Below are 20000 nucleotides of genomic sequence, written 5' to 3'. Positions count from 1 at the left end.
CAATGGAGGAAGACGCATTCTTGTGCTGGTCAACGCGTTGATGCAAATGCCGCCGTGTGTAACCAACATAACCTGCATCACACAGGTCACATTTAAACTGATAAACAAGGGATTGTTGGTTGACAATGGGAGGCTTGACTTCGCACGGTTTCAGATGCTGTTTAATCTTGTGGCTAACAAACACGGGCCGGACGGTCACTTCAATTTTCTGGCTCAGATCTCTAAGTTGTGCTCTTACAATATTGGCTGAAGACTGGTCCTTAAATGGGAGAACCACGGGAACCGCTTTTAATTCGTTGTTAACAGCTGGTAACTCGAGAACAGGTTAATCAGAAGCTTTGACTGCAATAAAGCGCGAGATGGTGGAATTAATTAACCTGTCTGGATAGCTAAGACGAGAAAACACCATTTTGAGCCGATCACATTCATCGGAAAAGTATGACCAGTTAGATGAGAGGCGGAAGGCACGATCAAGCACAGTTTTCAATAAGCCACGCTTGTAGCGATCATCAACTTGGCTCTTGTAATGCAGCAAAAGGCCAGTGTTGGTAGGTTTGACATACCACTGTTAAAGAAACAAGGCCTTGACTTTGTTTTTAAAAATTTTCGACCTATCAGCAATCGTTCCTTTGTTTCAAAATTGGCTGAAAGAGTGGCAGCTGATCAGATCCAGTCCTACTTAAATGAGAATGATCTTTTTCCTACATTGCAATCTGCCTATCGATAGCACCACAATACAGAAACCGCCCTACCTAAAGTCAAGAATGACATTTTGATGAGCATTGAAGATAAGCATGTCACATTACTTGTGCTTCTCGATTTAAGCGCCGCTTTTGATACTGTGGATCATCGGATTCTCTTAGATCGCCTCCAATTTGATTTTGGAATTTCAGGTTCTGCACTTAATTGGTTTGAATCGTACCTCTCTAATAGAACCCAGCGTATCTCTATCGATGGTGTTCTATCGAATACTTTTAATCTTAAATTTGGAGTTCCACAAGGTAGCTGTCTCGGGCCATTGTTATTTTCTCTCTATGCTAGCAAGCTTTTAAAGATCGTCGAGTCATATCTTCCTAATCTCCATTGTTATGCAGATGACACACAACTGTATATCGCGTTTAGACCATGAAATGATTTGGAGGAAACTGCTGCCTTAACTGCCATGGAATCATGTATTGCTGATATCAGTCAGTGGATGCACATGGTTAAGTTAAAACTGAATTCAGATAAGACAGAATGTCTTCTAATTGGAACGCGACAACAACTTCAGAAAGTCAGCAACATCAGTATGTTATTGGTTGGCGAATCCCAAATTGCTCCATCATGTGAAGATCGAAACTTAGGAACCTGGTTTGACTCGAAAATTAGTATGCTAAGTCCTATTAACAGAACTTGCTCATCTGCTTTTTATTATCTTTATAACACGTAGAATTAGGAAATATTTAAGTGGTCCAACTACCGAATCATTAGTTCATGCTTTTATAACCAGTAGAGTAGATTATTGTAATAGCCTATTATATGGCCTCCCGAATTCACATATCATGAAACTCCAACGCATACAGAATGCCACAGCTCGGCTGGTCATAGGAGCACCAAGATTCTGTCATGTTACACCATTGCTTTTTAACCTTCATTGGGTCCCGATTAGTTACCGCATCAAGTTTAAGATTTTGCTTTTGACATTGAAGTGTTTATATGGTCTAGCTCCTAATTACCTGATTGATTTAATTTGCATCAAAAAGCAATCCAGATATTCCCTTAGGTCAAATGACTCTTTATTACTTGAGTTACCTAGCATTAAGACCCGTCCAACCCTTGGCGATCATGCATTCCAGTCAGCTGCACCTTATCTTTGGAATGCATTACCTTCAACAATTCACTACATAAAGACATTGGACACTGTTAAGACTGCTGTTAAAACTCATTTTTTAAATTTAGCTGTTAAATAGGTTTTTCTATTCATGTCTCCTTTTTAATTTAGCTTTTAAATAGGTATATGGTTGTAGTTTTTAATAGTTTCTTATGTTTTTATTTCATGTGACGGTTTGACATAATTTTATTTTAAAATATTGTGAAACGCAACTGAATATATTCATATAGAGGTCTGCACTATATAAATGTAATTATTATTATTATTATTACACTTTGGTTTGGATTTGTGTAGATTTGTTAACGAGCTGTGTGCCCAGAAATTCCATTATTCTCAATCTCCATAGTGAACTTAACCGAGGGGTGGCAGTGGTTAAGAGTCTCGAGGAATTCATTAGCTGATGCTATATTTGGCACAATAGTTAACGTGTCATCCACATATCTCCTGTAGTATGCGGGCATCTTGCCATCGCGCTCGAGCGTTTCTTCTATGCTGCACATTAAAACGTTCGCCAATAAGGGTCCGAGCAGGGAGCCCATAGCGACACCATCTGTCTGCTCATAGAGTTGACCGTTGAACAGAAAAAGTTGGTCCTTCGTTGTGGCTCTTAGGAGATCAACCAGGTCTTGCTTACTGAGGTTGAGGCCGTGCGTTACATTGAACCAAGCATTCATGAAAGCTTTATCCGCAAGAATATGTATTGTCTCTTCCAGTGGTACATTGGTGAATAATGAAGAGACATCGAAAGAAACGAGCATATCGCCACTATTGATTGTCAGTCCATGGACTTCATTGTCGAATTCAAAGGTATCAGTAATTGTGTATTGGTTGATAGAAAGAGGTTTGAGCTTGTCGTCTAGCCATTTCGCCAGAGCAAAGTTGTACGTGTTAGTAGCGGACAAAATAGGTCGCATGGCTAGTTGTTGCTTATGTGTTTTGGGCAATCCGTAAAGGTGTGCTAACCTGGAACCCGATGGGCGAACAGAGTCTACAACCTCAGCAGGGAGGATTCGGCGAACAAGTGATTCTAGTTCCTTCTCTTTCCGTAGCAGAGGGTGATAGTGTTTCGGAGGTCTACCTCTACTCTTTGGTCTCTCCTAATCAACCATTATGAATTTTGTTGTGTTATTTATCGATGCATCAGCTAGCAAACGTAAGTATTCATTGTTGTCCATCACTACCACCCCCGATCCTTTGTCAGGTTTAGTTACAATTATGTCTTCACGCTGCTTCAGCTGGTGAATTGCTTTTAAGAGTGTCTTTAAGGGCTTTGGACCTTTTCGATGAATATAGTTCAACGTCACAATCGAAGAGTTGACGCTGTGAGATCGCGAAGATGTTCAGGTATGTGTGGCTCGAGTTTCCAGAAAGTTTTCTCAAAGCTCGCCTTCACATCAATCGTGGACACATGCTTCAGGAAGGCAAAATCCAAACCACGGCATAGCGCAAGCTTTTGGAAGAAGTTGAGCTCGTACGAAGAGATATTAGTGATGTGTTCGTCGTTGTCCTTCTCTCTGGATAATAGACGTGATATTTTCCTGATATGAGTGTCCAAGACTTCTTGATGGTACTTCTTACGAAGCTCGGTCATCGATCTTAGAATGCAGACATAACGGAAAAAACTGTAGTTTGACGTATCTCATTATAAATTGTGTTAATCTCCAACTTGAGTGATCAACCTGTTCTCGAGTTACCAGCTGTTAACAACGAATTAAAAGCGGTTCCCGTGGTTCTCCCATTTAAGGACCAGTCTTCAGCCGATATTGTAAGAGCACAACTTAGAGATCTGAGCCAGAAAATTGAAGTGACCGTCCGGCCCGTGTTTGTTAGCCACAAGATTAAACAGCATCTGAAACCGCACGAAGTCAAGCCTCCCATTGTCAACCAACAATCCCTTGTTTATCAGTTTAAATGTGACCTGTGTGATGCAGGTTATGTTGGTTACACACGGCGGCATTTGCATCAACGCGTTGACCAGCACAAGAATGCGTCTTCCTCCATTGGAAAGCATTTCCATGTGCCCAATGACCTTACGAGGAATTTTACCATCTTAAAAAAGTGCAAGAGCAAGTTTGACTGTCTCATTTATGAAATGTTTTTAATTAATGAACTGAGACCAAGCCTGAATGTACAGTCAGACTCAATGCGTGCGAAAGTGTTTTAATCCATTTTTATTCTAGCACGTTTTTAACCCCCCCTTTTGTACATTTTCATACTTTACATAGTTTTACTTTTTAGTTTTATATTTATGTGTATGCAAAAATTTTATCTTCACTTTTAAGCTTGATAATGACCGAAGTTCGGTCGAAACGTCGTGCATTTTACCCGGTAATTTTTGCCTCAATTTGTTTTAAAAGCCAATGTCCATTTGTATTTTAAATTCCATAGTTGATATTACACATCAAGACCAAAAATGGCTCTCGGCTTATAGCCGAGTATTATGCATTTACAATTCATGTCAATCAAGTTGATTTTTTCCGCAAGAAGTTTGGGGTCTCGGCTTATGGCCGAGCTGGGCTTGTAGCCGAATAAGTACAGTAATGTAACAATGAGTTTTCCAGAAACACCTCGCGCGAATTTTGAAATCTGAACTGCATGAATATGGGTGTAGTGTTACTAGGAAGACGATGTGCAATGAGAGCTGCAAATGAAAACAAATCAAAATGAAACTTATTATGCCTTACGGCCATATATTAAAAGGCCACCTTTGCATTTTGGCTTTCTTGTGTGAAATTATTTATTTTTAATTTCGCATCGCAACAGGAGACCCCGGTCTGCCTGTCTGGTCAGACTGGTCGTTTGCCGGTCAAAGCCTGAAATTTACCAAACAAATGTGCGATGAACGGCGCTTATCTGCTGGCTTACCTTTCAATTCTTAAAGTAGCAGTATCCTTTGTAGTCCAAACAACAAAATAACAAAATTTTCATTGTGAAAAATACTTTTCTCCTTGAACCTGGTGCCAGTGTACATGATCTTTCATCAAGGTATAGCCCTGTTCACTTTCACATCTCTCAAGACAAAAAGTTGCTGAAGATTGGACTGCCTCCTCAATGGTCATGTTACGCTCAGTCACAGTGTTTAAGGGCACTTTGCTTCAAGGACATTTTCCTCATCAACAATGCCATCTGGAGAGGCACCAAGAATTCGAGAGGAATGGAACCGGATCCCAATGTGTTGCACTCTTTTTCCTGTCTTGGCAGTAAATGCCTTGATGGCTTCTTCTTCATTATTTACTCCCCATTGCACTGCCTTTACCCTTGACAAGTCATACTCTCCCAAAAGCCGTTTAAGAAGTGAGGGAGTAACTCGTTTTGCTGTGAGGACAACACCAAAGTTGCCAGTGGTTAGGCAGCCCTTTCTAGCTAAATGCCAGGCAGAGTTATCACGTGGGCCAACTGTTAAGTCACTGATTTTTACTATTTCTTCGCTTGATTTTCTGCAGCAACGAACCAAACAATCTAGTTGCTCTTGAAGCCCTCTAGTTTTAAGAGACTCTTCGGAGAAAATTATCTCCTCAATTGAAGGAATGGGAAGCCCAGCTGAAACAGGTGGTTGCCCAGGGCTCAAGAGCCAACGAAGGCCCGTAAACCTGCCATACTCCTTCAAATCTTTGTAAAGCTCAGCACGGTCAATATCAGTTGGCTTTCTCGATAACGGAGAATACTTCTGAGGTGGAGGAAACATGGCTTGTGAAGATAAAGTGCTTGATTTTCTTTTCCTCCACTGACATTTGACATCAGTGCGGCTAAGATTAGAAATGCCATGAACAAAAAGTGCGACACCATGAGTGTGCTTGTACGCATCTCTTGGGCATTCACATTCAGTCGATTTAATTTCGTGTTGCTCATCCATTGTCTTAAAGAAATGGTGATTGCCGAGGCTAGGAATGCGTTTGAATAACTAGAACTACTTGCAGAATAAGACATCACGTCTCGAGTATCACATTCGAATGTTTAAGAATCTTGAAATATATTTCACTCTTTGAGCTTCATCAGTCAAACAGAACCTCATGTAAGACGCATTAAAAAGGTTTGTGTCTTCCCAGATGTCATCTAAACCAACACAGGGTAACTTATTTTACATGGTCTTGCGCCACTATCGCGCGGGGGATGCGGAAGCAATTCCACTCCCTCTTAGAGTTCATGAATGAACCTGGTACTTTGTCTATCCGAACACCCTCAAATATTTGCCTCAGCATGGCGTCGTTGGAGTAAGACCCGGTAATGTTCATCTCGAATTTCTGCACTCCTTGACGTTTCTCCGATATAAATATCACCACACTCTGCACATTTTATTTGTGTAGAGAGAGAGAGAAGGCTGATCGAGAGGGTGAAAGACCATTACATCGACCAAAGGAATGAAGGAGAGAGGAAAGAGAGCAAGAGAGGGTGATAAAGAGAAGCAACTGGTACAAGAAGAACGGAAACGAAGCGGTAATATTTGTACAAGCAACACCGAAGTCACAGCTACACAGGAGGTACCAGGAAGAAATAAAGCGGCAAGGTTTCAAAATCAAGGTGGTAGAGAAAGCTAGTGTTGCGATTAAAAAGTTACTCCAGAAATCCGATCCATTTAAATCACAAAAATGTGAAAGAGAAGGTTGCCCAGTGTGTAGAGAAGGTGGGAGAGGACCTTGTGATCGACAGAGTGTGACTTGTGAGATAAAAAGTGCAGAGTGTGGCGATATTTATATTGGAGAAACGTCAAGGAGTGCGTATACAAGAGGCAAAGAACACATGAAGTCACTAGCCAAAAGGGGAAGAGCGGTCAGTTTTGTGGAAGCATTGTAAAGAGAAACAACAGGAGAACGCAGAAATTCGAGATGAACGTTACTGGGTCTTACCCCAACGATGCCTTGCTGAGGCAAATATCTGAGGGTGTTCGGATAGACAAAGTACCAAAAGGTTGTTTCCGCGTCTCCCGCGCAATAGTGGCGCAAGACCGCGTGAAATAAGTTACCCCGTGTTGGCCTACATGACATCTGGGAACACACAAACCTTTTTGATGCATCTTATATGAGGTTCTTTTTGACTGATGAGGCTCGAAGAGCGAAATATATTTCAAGATTCTTAAACATTGTTATTTTATTTTTACACTTTCTATATGTGCGTCGAATGTGATACTCGAGATGTGATGTCTTTCTTTCTTAGTTCTAGATCATCCATCGAAGATAAAACAAATTAAAACAATGAATCATTTCAAGTAAACAAGCTTAAGTGAGTCACACGATGCACACAAGCTGAACTTCCAGCTATTTCATTTTGCTTGACACCCCCAAGCATACAGAAGGCTAGCATTTAATGAATGTGATTGTTGTTATTGGTTAAAATAAACAAAATAAAACTAATGAGGGCGGGTGCAATTTTCTAAGTACACAGGTTGAGATTGTTATATGCCCAGGTTATAAGTTATCACAAAAGATATCGTAACGACTTGTGTTGAGCCGCACCTTTTGCTTAAGTTTTGGGCCAAAAATCGCGGGTGCACCTTATACACAAGACCATTGCTTTCAGAGGGAGTAAACTGGCTTGTAGGGATCACAAATTGAACTGAAAACCTTCAGTAACTAAAGATTGGACACATTGAAACCTGTTGTTGATCACTGCTTTCAGTGGTTAGAAGTGGTGGCTCCCAAAGGAGGTGTTTGTTTGCATCTTCAGGTTCTAAGCCCGAATTTTTCTCACAAGTAGTTCTTTCAAGCGTTCCATTTGCACTTTGTTTGAGCAGTTAAACTCTCACTGGCATGTAATCTCCATTTCTCCGTACAGCTGCTTACAATGTTGTTTACGAAGATCACCTCAACACTGATTTCTCCACTCTGTGCAAGAAAATACCACGCTATTGCATTTTTATGCAATTGATGGCTTCCATACGTCGTGATAAAGATGATATCCATGCACAGCTGATGTGAAAGTGAACGTTTCCATGTCCAGACTTCCCTCCTTAAATGACTGGGTGGTTACCAAGCAAACGTTTTGCATCAATCTCCTGCACTTTTTCATGCAAATTCTATCGTTTTAATTTCAGCTGTGGGCTTTAGCAATGAAGACAAATGTTGTTAGTCACAGGGAATAGGAAAAATGGATTAAAAAGAAGCTTTTAAAAGGTATTTTCAGAGTTGATTAACTTGTTAATGTTGCTGGAAATACGCAACATTAGATTTTGTGCGAACAAATGACCAGCTTCTCTTACAAGAGTGCTTTTTTGGAGTTCTTATTTTGGCAAGATTTCCGCACAGGTCCCTACTTCATTATGCATACACTCCTTTGTTTCAAGAAAACAATAGTGATAACAATAGACGTCCTTTGGGACTGTGGCACTTTGTTCTTTCTTTTTAGAGGTTTTTTTTCTATATCTATATGGACTTAAAAAAAGCCGGTCGAACTTCTGTCTGAAATACATAAATTCGAACAGTTTTTCCTGCAATTTCGGCACTTTTCCTGCAATTTTACCAATTTTTCTGTTTTAGAATAAGCGCAAGAAGTGGAGTTTCAAGCAATCGTTGTAATAGGGTTCAGATTTGCAAACATAACAAACAAACCAAATAAAAGTACTGTCATAAGAAATGTAGTGGCTACCTGCTCTTTTTATCGTGTAATTGTTCTTCCTGTCTGCTTAAAGATTCGCCGAGACACTGCAAAGTGTATATTTTCTTCCGTTCCTGTATTTAGGATCATGAACGGTGCATTTAGAGGGATTTTGCGATTTATCGCTCTTTGTAGAGATCGGCAATATGCTCAATGATACTTCCAAGTGAATAGCTTTCGTAGAGATCCTTGGATGTTCCCGTACGAGGCATACTTCGTTTCACTCCCCATCATGTCTTTTCAATGCCCGGCTGTGGGCTCGTTTGTCTGGGTCGACGAAGTTTAGGCGATGGTTAACTGCGGTGAGATGATGTTAGCCCTTGTCTTGTAGGCAGTTGTAAACTTTCCAGCAACAGGTCGCTAGGGCTAATATTTTTTCAAGGAAAGTTTACGGTCAGAAAATTAATATGTGTTCTGGTGGATTGAAGGCTATCCATTGCAGTTTTTTCTTGAGCATCGCGAAACAGATTCATATCCCGATTCAGCACTGTGTCTTTACCAACTGACCGCGTTTTCACACAGGTTTTGGACACAGAAGACGGAAGTAAATTGTTTTCTTTGCACCACAGTATGCACAACTCTGGAAAGGCTATAAATTAAAGCAGGGACAATTTCCAAATGATCAAATCTCCCATTGCTGTGGCCCTTTTACTTCGGTAGCCATATTGATTATTACGAAGACACAAGTTTGCTTCAAAAGAAGGGAAATATGAAAGTTTCCCGTGAAAGATGCACCAATCAGGTCACAGTTCACAGGTCACAGTTCACAGCAATACTGGAAAACCTAAAACTATCACAGGGACTAACCTTAAGCCTAAACAGTGCCTTTAGTCGTAATTAGGGTTACGGTTAGCATTATTAAAGGGATAGGTTGTTTCAGGAGTAGTAAAACAGGGATCTCTTAACGGTAACCTACAAGTGTAGGTTCGATTGTAGGTGCTTGGCGCGGCACGTGTATATAATTACAGTCGGACCTCGATTATCCGGATTTCTCGATTATCCAGACTTTTTCTCTGGTCCCAATTTTGTCATGAATATTTATTAGTCATCATCAAGATCCCTAGCCATATTCTTTTTAAAACTACAGCGTTGAAAAGTAAAGTAAACTCGAGTTTGTTTCTCTTTGAAAAAGCAAAATAAAGCAGCGCTTGCATATGTTGTAACTAATGCAGAACTTTCGAATGAGTTCTGATTGGCTTAGAGTTGCTTTGTTGCAAAGTGAAATTTCAATCTCTATTGGCTCGTTCGGTGAACAAGCTGCACTACATCACAAATGTTTATTCACGATCATCATGTCCTTGAAGTGTAAGCGATCCGTTTTTTCAATAAATAATAAACAGGCAGTAATTTTGCAATTAGAGAAAGACGAAAAAGGAACCAATTTGTCAGCTGAATATGGCGTTAGTAAACAGCAGATATCTGATATCCGCAAGAGCAAGGAAAAAGATCATAATGTTTGCCGACACATGTACAGGTATTCACAACGGACAGTGAAGATGTAGACCATATTGTTTTCCAAACGATTTGCAAATGTTTTGTTTCACGATTAAATGTCGCTTTCTTAATGTAATCAGTTTTTGTTCCTCATTAATATTAATATTCTCTATTATCCGGACCCTTGTTTATCCAGACTATTTCGTGTAGTCCCAACGAGTCTGGATAATCGTGGTTCGACTGTACGTATCATTGTTATGTAAAAAGTCAGCCAGAATTCAAAATAAATATCATTTTCAAGGTGTGAATTAGCAACTTGACACTTGGTAAAGAACAGGGACAAGTAATCCATAGGTTTACAGTGGGTCAGAGTTCAAGGCAAGCTGTGAGTGACATCTCATGGGATAAAATGGCAGAAAAAGCCGAGCGGGATCTGGAAATAAGAACAAGACAAAGGGATAGAAAGGGAAAAGCTGGGACAAAAACGAGTAATGGTGTGGGCGATGAAGGGAAAGAAGAGAGAGAGGGAGGGAGAGAAAAAATGAGGTCTGTTTTTATTCATCCCGTAAGTACAAATTACCCATGTATATATTCGGTTCTCTTGGGTATACGTATTGTTCTACAAAACAATAGCGTGAATGAACAATTAATTTATTTTGCATGCATAATGAAGTAGGGACCTGTACGGAAATCATTCCCTCATTTTTTCCAAAATCATGCTTGAAAGTTGGGGGTGCGTCTTATACATGAGTGCGGCTTATACACTAGTCTTTACGGTAAGCTTAAAACTTGACAGTAAACTAAATGTGACTTTATAAACCTTCTTTTTCATGCTAGAGTGCACTTCTCCCAACACCCTGCTGATAATCAAAAGACTCCACATGGCCAGATTTGTAGTGGTTCTCTCCTTTTCTAATGGATTTCTTTTCTTCTGTGCAGAAGGTAAAACAGCAACGCGATAGAGAGCAGTTGAGAAGTCGCATTTGTTTGGAACTGAGTTTTTTAGCGTTCTGGTAGCGTAACATCACTGCTTTAGGACTCTATTATGAAGCAAAATTGAAATCTTTAACTGCTAATATGAAGGGAACTTGGAATATTTTGAACCAAATTATTAATCAAGCCAAGCATCCTAACAAATTACCCTCTACCTTTGTGGATTCCAATAACCAAGATATTTCTGATCCTTGCATAATTGCAAACCAGTTTTGTAATTTCTTTACCAACCTAGGGCCCTCCCTTGCTAGAGAGATACCAACTTCAGTTAAATCTGATCACTTTTTCCTTCCTGAACGTTGCTTTTCCTCCTTTTTCTGCAACTCAATGTGAAATTGTTGAAATTGCTAATTCTCTTCATATAAACACAGCAGCCGGTCATGACAAGGCTCCACTGTGGTCTGTGAAAAAATCTTTTAAATATGTTTCTGAACCTTTGACATATAATTTATTATCAATCTATCCATTAACTCTGGTGTTGTTCCTGACCAAATGAAATTGGCTCTTGTTGTTCCTCTCTTTAAATCAGATGATGAAAGGTTATTTTCTAGTTATACATGTAGGCCTGCATCTGTTCTACCAATTTTTTCCAAATTCTTAGAAAAGATTGCTTATATTCGTTAGATAAAATTATCTTCATAAGCATAAGCTATTGGCCAATAAACAGTATGGTTTTAGGAAAAATCACTCTACCTCTTTGGCTTTGTTACATATACATGATAAAATTACCTCTGCTGTTAATGAGAGAAAATATACGGCTGGCTTATTTCTCGACTTATCTAAAGCTTTTGATACCATTAATCACAGTATTGTACTTGGTAAACGTGAGCATTATGGGATCTGTGGACTGGCTCTTAAATGGATCAAGAGCTATCTTTGCAACAGGTTACAGTATGTTGAATTCAATGGCATTTCATTCTCTTATAAGGAAATCTTGTGTGGTGTACCTCTATTCTTTTTAATCTATATTAATGATATATGTCATCTTTCCAATCTTTATGATCTTGTCTTATTTGCTGATGATAAAAATATTTTTTCTCGCAAAATGATATCCAAACTTTAACACATACTTTTAATTCTGAAATGCATGAGTTATCTGACTGGTTTAAAGCAAATAAGAAATCGAACTATGTAATCTTCAAACAAAGGCAAAGAAAAGGTTTGATTTGATATTGAAATTAATGGTCACAAGATGATCCACGTTAAAGAAGTTGCTTTTCGTGCTGTTACTTTTGATGAAAACCTTTCATGAAACCACGTCTCTCACATATTGCTTGCTAAATTTTTAAATCTATTGGTATTATTGGTAGATCAAGTCCTTGTCTCACTAAGCTTGCCTTGAAAACGTTGTATTATTCGTTAGTTTACCTCTTATTGTATTGTAGTTTGGGGTGCAACATACCCTGCTAACCTTAATCGTCTTATTTTGTCACAAAAGGGTATTAGAATAAGAAGCCTTTTGATGCACATACTGATCCATCATTTAGAGATTTAAAAGTTTGTAAATATTTCTTCTTTGCACTTAGGTAAACTTATGTATTTTTATAATAAGAACTTAGTTCCTCCCTCTTTTAAGGATTTTTTTACGTACGAATCAGGTTCATACCTATAATACTCTTGGTTCTAACCGATTCTATATCCCATTTTGCCATACTAATATAAGGAAATTTTCCATCATTTACCAAGGCCTGCACTGACATTTGAAATGCTCTTTCGTTATGTGATGTTTATTGGTAATTTAATTAAGCAGTCTAACCTTCTTGTTCTTGTTACTACAACAGATTAAAATGGCGAGCAACTGGCTTGGATGCATCCTTGTCATTCTTCTCAACATCGCAAAGGTGTTCACGGAATCGGTCACCAAGTTGTCTACCTGTCTCACCAATGTATAATTTATTGCATAACATACAGGTTATGCAATAAATGAGGTACATGTGAAACGATGGGTGATCTTAACAGATCGCTTAGGTCCCGATATCTTGCTAGTGTTAACAATGAAAAGACAAGTTTTGCATCGTGAACGCGCGCATTTGAAGTGCCGGGTTGCTTGTTAGTTTTGAGTGCGCTTCTAACTAAAAAGTTGCCTACGTTTTTTGCACTACAAACCTGCAGATTTACACAATTATTTGTTGTATTCATCATCACATCCATCACATGTCAAGAACTCCATTCCTTATTCTCAATTTCTTAGACTTTGATGTCTATGTAGTGATGACTCCGATTTTTCCAGTAAATCAGAGGAGATGTACCAGTTCTTCGAAAAACGTGGCTATCCTGTCTAAGTGGTCAAAGCGGGCCATCAGCGTGCCCAACAATTTGATCTACAGTCATCACTACAAACATCACAAAAAGATAAGAATGACAGAATTCCATTCACCCTCACTTCCATCCTCATAATCATGCAGTCAAAAGTATCATTCTTACTAATTTTGAATTACTCCAAAATGATCCCGAGACTGGTAGAATCTTTTCGCAACCTCCACTTGTTTCATTCAAACGCGACAAAAACGTAGGCAACTTTTTAGTTAGAAGCGCGCTGAAAACTAACGAGCAACCCGGCACTTTCAAATGGGGGCGTTCACGATGCAAAACTTGTCTTTTCAAGCCAGTCGATTTGCTCTGACAAAGGGCCAACACTCGAAACGTCAGGTTTTAGAATCTCTGTACGGTGGCCAATTTACATTGTCAACTACGTTGATAAAACCAAATTTTTGTTTCTATTTCTAGACTGAGAGAAAGTTGAAAACGTGTTTCAGGCATGGCAACCGTTTCTGTTGAAAATGTTGTTGTGAAGGGTCACCATGTTCATTTGTCTGAAGTCCGCACTGGAGATATTTTCAACTGTTTACCTGAGATGGATAACTTACATGACCCTTACGCAGTAATGGTGATAAATGCGGGAAATGTACTTGGACATCTTCCGACAGGCTTTGCAAAACACATTTACAGGCTATTTTTGGAATTGAAGGATAACATTACTGTCCTTTGGTAAGTTTACACTTACTATGATATTGACTTGTTGAAAACCTTTAGTTACGGTATTGTCTTATTAACAATACGATTTCATTAATGAGCATTACGCGGCATGAGGCAGAACGCCTCATACAACATTTTGACAACTGGATCTCTTTTAAATACGTGTTTTGATTCTTTTATTTTAAGGAGGTTTTGACACTGAGATTTTGCTAAAAATATCAAATTCGGTTGATGAAATTTCGAGGAAAAAATGTCGTTTCCTTTGCTTAGATTGAATTAAGATTTATGTAAACATATTAACCAATCTATTAACAAACATGATTTGAATCCATTTATCTTCTAGTGAGATTACTGGGATGCCTGAACTGAGTCGGAGACCTTGGCCTCTTATGTGGCACACAGGAGGAGGGATAGTCATACCCTGTCGATATATTATTTTCTGTGAAAAAAGGAGGATATCCTCAGTTTGGTTTCAACTGCAGTTATCACTGGAACATGTTCCCTGGAGGCTCGCTATCTTTCTCGTGACGCTTCTAGTGTCTTTTTTTAATACAAGCAACTATGGCTCACGATTTATCAGTATATTAAAGGACTCAAAAACCCATACCTTTCAGCATCTTCCAGTACATTTGATAAATAGAATAAACGTTAAAACCCGACTAGCGATTGAGTTTTACCAATGTATCCTAAAACAGGAACACAAAAAATGAACAAAATCCATCACAAGACAAGGCCATGGCCTTTGACATGTAAACCTGCTGAACTTTCTTTGTTTCCCAAGAGGTCCACTGCTCTTCACCACAGCGGAAAGGGTTCATGAGCCATTGCAAGTAGCAATACGGGTGAGTAAAAGAAGTTTAACATGGAACATTTTACCACCATTTTCGTTGATATGCGACTTTGGAACGCCAAACACCTGCGGAAAGGTTTCCAAAATTTCCGTCAGTCTTGCGTGTTTTGACAGATCGCACTGAAATCCACCAATCGCAGCCACTAGTGTGACCTTCTAACCTTCTCCATGTCATGCTATCGGGCTGTGATTGGTGGATTTCGATCCGATCTGTCAATAACATGCAAGATTGACGGAAATTTTGGAAGCGTTACTGTGGGTGTTTTGTTTTCCAAAGTCGCGTATCAACGAATACGGTGGGTAAACGAACTTTCTGCAAAGAATATTTTCTAACTCAGATGAAAAATGTTACAACCTAGGCAGACTAAGGAAGGGAAGTCACAAATGCACGCAACTCCTTTTATGAAGAAAGCCTGTAAGACAACCTGTTCACACAATGAGATTTGGTTCCTTTTGTTTTTACTCTTCCATTGCACATACACTCCCTCTACTGTATCAACTAAAAGGAGAAAGAAACGTGAAAAACCTAATCCTTACAGCGTAATTGAAAATAAAAACACTCAAATGTATCTGAAACTGGTCGATTAACCTAATAGGCAATAGATGGGCAGCAAAACTTAAATATACATTTCAATCACTGCAAGTAACCACAATGCCTGAAGTAGGACTCTTGGGACTCCTACTTCCCGAGTTCTTTTGTTATTCAGGACCAAATACAACTTGTGCTCAGTAACCAGGAGGTCTCGATCATTGAGGCGACCTTTAAGGAGGTTTATAGGGAGATGGTCTCTGGATTTGTCACTCCACCGACAGCTCATTCAAAGTTTAATGAAATCTTTAATAGTGTTTGTTTGGACTGGAACGAAATTCATAGTTTGCCCTTTCTAGTCGCTTTAGACACAAAGTCACGAGAATTTCAATATAAAATTCTAAATAGGTATTTAGTGGCAAATACGTTTTTGAAAAAAATAGGCAAAATAGACTCCTCATTGTGCACCTTTTGTGGTATGTTGGACGAATCCCTGGAACATCTTTTTGTGACTTGCCAGCTCACTACATTCCTGTGGAAAGAACTCATAGCTTGGTGTAGTGGAAGACAAATTAAAGTTGAATCATTATCTGCTGCAAACATAATATTTGGTGGCTGGCAAAGGAAAGATTGCTTCCTCTTATTAAATCATATAATTCTCATCGCGAAACAGTAATATATTCTTGTAGGCCCAACAATTTGAAACCACTTTTCTACGTTCTGTTGCAAAGAATTAAGTTTGTCTACCAATTAGAGAGTAAGATTGTTAAATGGAACAATAATTGGCAAGCTCACTCTATCAAATGGGGTAAGAGTGGTTTTGAAGATGTAGAAGATTGAAACGTGCATTTATATCTGTTTCAATATTCTAACACAGCGCTATTGGGTGGGTGGGTGGGTGGTTGTGTGTGTGTGTGTTCATCAATTAGGGGGAACTTTTGGGGGGCGGGGGGAGGTTGTTAGCATCCACTTGTTAGCTCAAATTTTTTTCTTTTTTTGTGATTGCTGTAATTTCTTCATTTTTGTAAGTTCGTCTTACCACCATTTTCGTTGATACGCCACTTTGGAAAACAAAACACCCACAGTAATGCTTCCAAAATTTCCGTCAATCTTGCGTGTTATTGACAGATCGGATCGAAATCCACCAGTCACAGCCCGATAGCATGACATAGAGAAGGTTAGAAGGTCACACTAGTGGCTGCGATTGGTGGATTTCGATGCGATCTGTCAATAACACGCAAGACTGACGGAAATTTTGGAAACGTTTCCGCAGGTGTTTGGCGTTCCAAAGTCGCATATCAATGAAAACGGTGGTAAAATGTTCGGTGTTAAACTTCTTTTACTCACTCGTATTGCTACTTGCAATGGCTCATGAACCCTTTCCGCTGTGGACCTCTTGGGAAACAAAGAAAGTTCAACAGGTTTACATGTCAAAGGCCATGGCCTTGTCTTGTGATGGATTTTGTTCATTTTTTTTTGTTCCTGTTTTAGGATACATTGGTTATTGTCATAAATATGATAAACGACAGTGTAAAACTCAATCGCGTTGGGTTTTAACGTTTATTCTATTTATCAAATGTACTGGAAGATGCTGAAAGCTATGGGTTTTTGAGTCCTTTAATATACTGATAAATCGTGAGCCATAGTTGCTTGTATTAAAAAAAGACACTAGAAGCGTCACGAGAAAGATAGCAAGCCTCCAGGGAACATGTTCCAGTGATAACTGCAGTTGAAACCAAACTGAGGATATCCTCGTTCTTTCACAGAAAATAATATATCGACAGGGTATGACTATCCCTCCTCCTCTGTGCCACATAAAAGGCCAAGGTCTCCGACTTCGCCGCATGTTTTCTTAACGGTAAAATGCCACTTTTCTTGCCGTGGTGTGGATTATATAAACATTATTGATGGTCCATCAAACGGTAATGCAATGCTCTTGTTTTTGAGCCAGTCTTTTATTCAGCCAGGAAAGTGTTGATATCAAGCAGCTTGCATACCTTTTGCATGAAACCCTGCATAACAATACCGCCCCCAAAACTATAACTTAGTGATCTACAAAGATCGTACAGCCCAAACTAATTGCCGAGGAACTCCATTTGGGCTCGGTAGACTTGGAAGGCCATTCCTTCGGCTTACTGACTGACGCTTTTGTTGTGGTGTCATTGCTGCCTTCCACCTGTCATCCAGTGTCTTAAAGAAGTCTGACACTTCCTCCCCTGTCCAGGTTAAAGGCCTGGTGACTAAGGCATTCCCTTCATCTTCTGACTCATCTGAGGAGACAAGGCTGATGTGGAGGGATCCAAATATTTCCTCCTCTTTCTCTTCTTCATTGACAACTTTCAGTCTTTTTCCAGTTTTTAAATTGACAGAATTGACAGATAGAAGCAAGTTATTAAGAGCCAAAAACTGAGGCAAAAATTATAATACATAATAAAACATAGACAGCAAATGCACTTCAGCGTACATGTAGCATCATTGTGATGCCTTGAGACTTTCGATAATTATTATAACAGAGCTGTAACCCACTGGTCATTTTACAGAAAGCCTTAATACGGCATTTGGATTTAGTATATGGATGAGAAGCTTGCATTTCTTTCAATTGTGAAACATCACCTGAAACTTTCATATCACAAGAAATCTAATTCCCTTTGCTTTCTTTGGAAAAAATGAAGTGTCAAGAGTGATATACTGTGCAGCTAACTAGGATTTCTGGAAATTCAATAAAAGCTCATAAATTCAAGGGATGGGATTTGTGAATAATCCACAGAAATCCTGTATTTAGTATAAAACAAACCTGGGATCCAAACATTTACACTAGATTGAAAGAAAAATACAAAAAACAAAAACAAAAAAATATATATTGCCTTCTGCAACATTTAAACAATACAACTTTATGGAATTATGGGGTATGCATATTTCATATTTTTCTGTCCTCCAGAAGAAATACGCAAATTTTAAGCCCTGAAATCTTCATGTCGTTTTATTTTCTAGCAGAATGCAAATAAATTCATACAGTCATGTGGGTCAAAAGTTTCCCAAAAGCTGTTGGGTGTTATCATTCATGGTTTATATCATTCAGTGTGTACAGTAATAATATATTCTGGACCTACATCCTATCGTGTTATTTTACCAGTGATACAATGCTTACTTTTTTGATCCTTTGCCTTCTCTTCTGCTCTTGCTGATACTTTCATAGGTGCCATTTTCTTCTTGCCTCTTTCTCTTCTTGCTAGAGGCATAGTTCTGAGAAATAACATCTGAAAGCATGACATGCGGAATTAGTTTCAAGAGAACAATAACTTTTCTGTTTTTTTTTCTCAGGACTTAAGGTTTACAAACCATATCCTAATGCATTTTAGCCAAGACCTGCGCACACAGAATAGTGGACTGTCTTGCTTCATGTGGGTACACTGGCGTTTTATTGAAAAAGTAAGCTTTCTCAAAAGAAAAAGATGAGAATATGATAAAATATAAAACAAAAACTGCTCTTTCAGCAGTCTAATATCAACTTTACTCTAGCCTGTCAGTGTGAGTCACAGGCTCCTAAGTGGGTTATAGGTGAAGAGAAACCACAAGCAGAGATCTGGGTCTGGGGGCAAGAAAGAAAAGGGACAGAGGCTGCCACACTTTTTTTGATGCCACCATTTTAGAAACTAGAAGCAATAAACTCAGCTTCTTTGACAAAATGATGCAAATTTACACCATGATGATGATTGCAATAGTAACGACTGACTGCGGAAGTACCTCTTCTGGTGGCTCTGGTAATGAGAACTGGGAGAGAACTGTCAAGAGGATGACGATGTAGCAGAGGATTTTTATCATGAGCAGGAACAAGTTCTCAAGACTGCCAACAAATCCTTGCCATTATCCGACAAATGTGGCGTTCTTATTTATTGCTTGTTGATATTTTTGTTGTCTTGGCAATGTGGATTTTGTCTTAGTGATTCAGCTGTGGATATGTTACTGAAGTTTCTAAGTCGTTTTTTGGGTGATTGGAAACCTTGATGAAAACGGTGCCATGGCAAAAAGTAGCAAAGCATATGCCAAATACTTTGTACATGCTCAAGAAAGTTCTAGGATTTATGAACAACAATGACTTTGTGAAATACGGTGTCTGCCTAAAATGCAAGACATTGTATAATTACAAAGACTGCATCCAGAAACGTTGTGGAAGGCAAGTTTCAGCTCGATGTAATTTGTTGCTTGGCCAAGACACCCACATAGGAACAGGCGAGGTAAGGCCAGTTCTTACTATATGTATTTTCCTGAAAGAGAGCTGTATCTAAGAATTGGACAGGAGCAGAAATGAGGATGTGAGATGAGGAATGCAGGGATAAGAGGGTGTGAGGGACGAGGGTATGCATAGCTAAAAACAAATTTGAAAAAATTTCAACATAGACTGTTTTTGCATAAGTATCCTTTTTAGTAATAGTTAAAATATTTACAAATGCTTTGGGAATTTACTTGTGTTGACAAGTGACCCCCTTCCCTGTTGTGGCTGAAATAATGCACCAGCGAGGTGACTAGGACAGCAGTTTCCTTTTGTCAATGCAAGTAAATCCCAAAGCAGTGAAAGTGAAAAGAATACCCATGCAAAAATGGTGTATATTGACCTTTTTTTCAATTTATTTTTAACTACATTGTTAAGTTTTGTTTACGGGCCTCCCTGATGTTGTGTCCTTGATATCACTTTCCCGCATCTTGTGCCCCTGGAACACAGGCCCTTGTATCCTTGTTACCAAGTCTCAGTCCCGCTTTTA

General features: G+C 39.1%; 1 pseudogene; it reads right to left on the bottom strand.

The window, feature by feature from the left end:
- The window catches only part of LOC137977005 (uncharacterized), a 2573-nt pseudogene extending 164 nt beyond the window's left edge, over positions 1–2409 (bottom strand).
- Positions 2410–20000: the final 17591 nt, after the last annotated feature.

The sequence above is a fragment of the Montipora foliosa genome, chromosome 11 (genome assembly GCF_036669935.1).
Source record: "Montipora foliosa isolate CH-2021 chromosome 11, ASM3666993v2, whole genome shotgun sequence".
In the NCBI taxonomy this organism is placed as follows: domain Eukaryota; kingdom Metazoa; phylum Cnidaria; class Anthozoa; order Scleractinia; family Acroporidae; genus Montipora; species Montipora foliosa.
The sequence above is the reverse complement of the archived record's forward strand: the minus strand, read 5'-3'. Positions and strand labels throughout refer to the sequence as shown.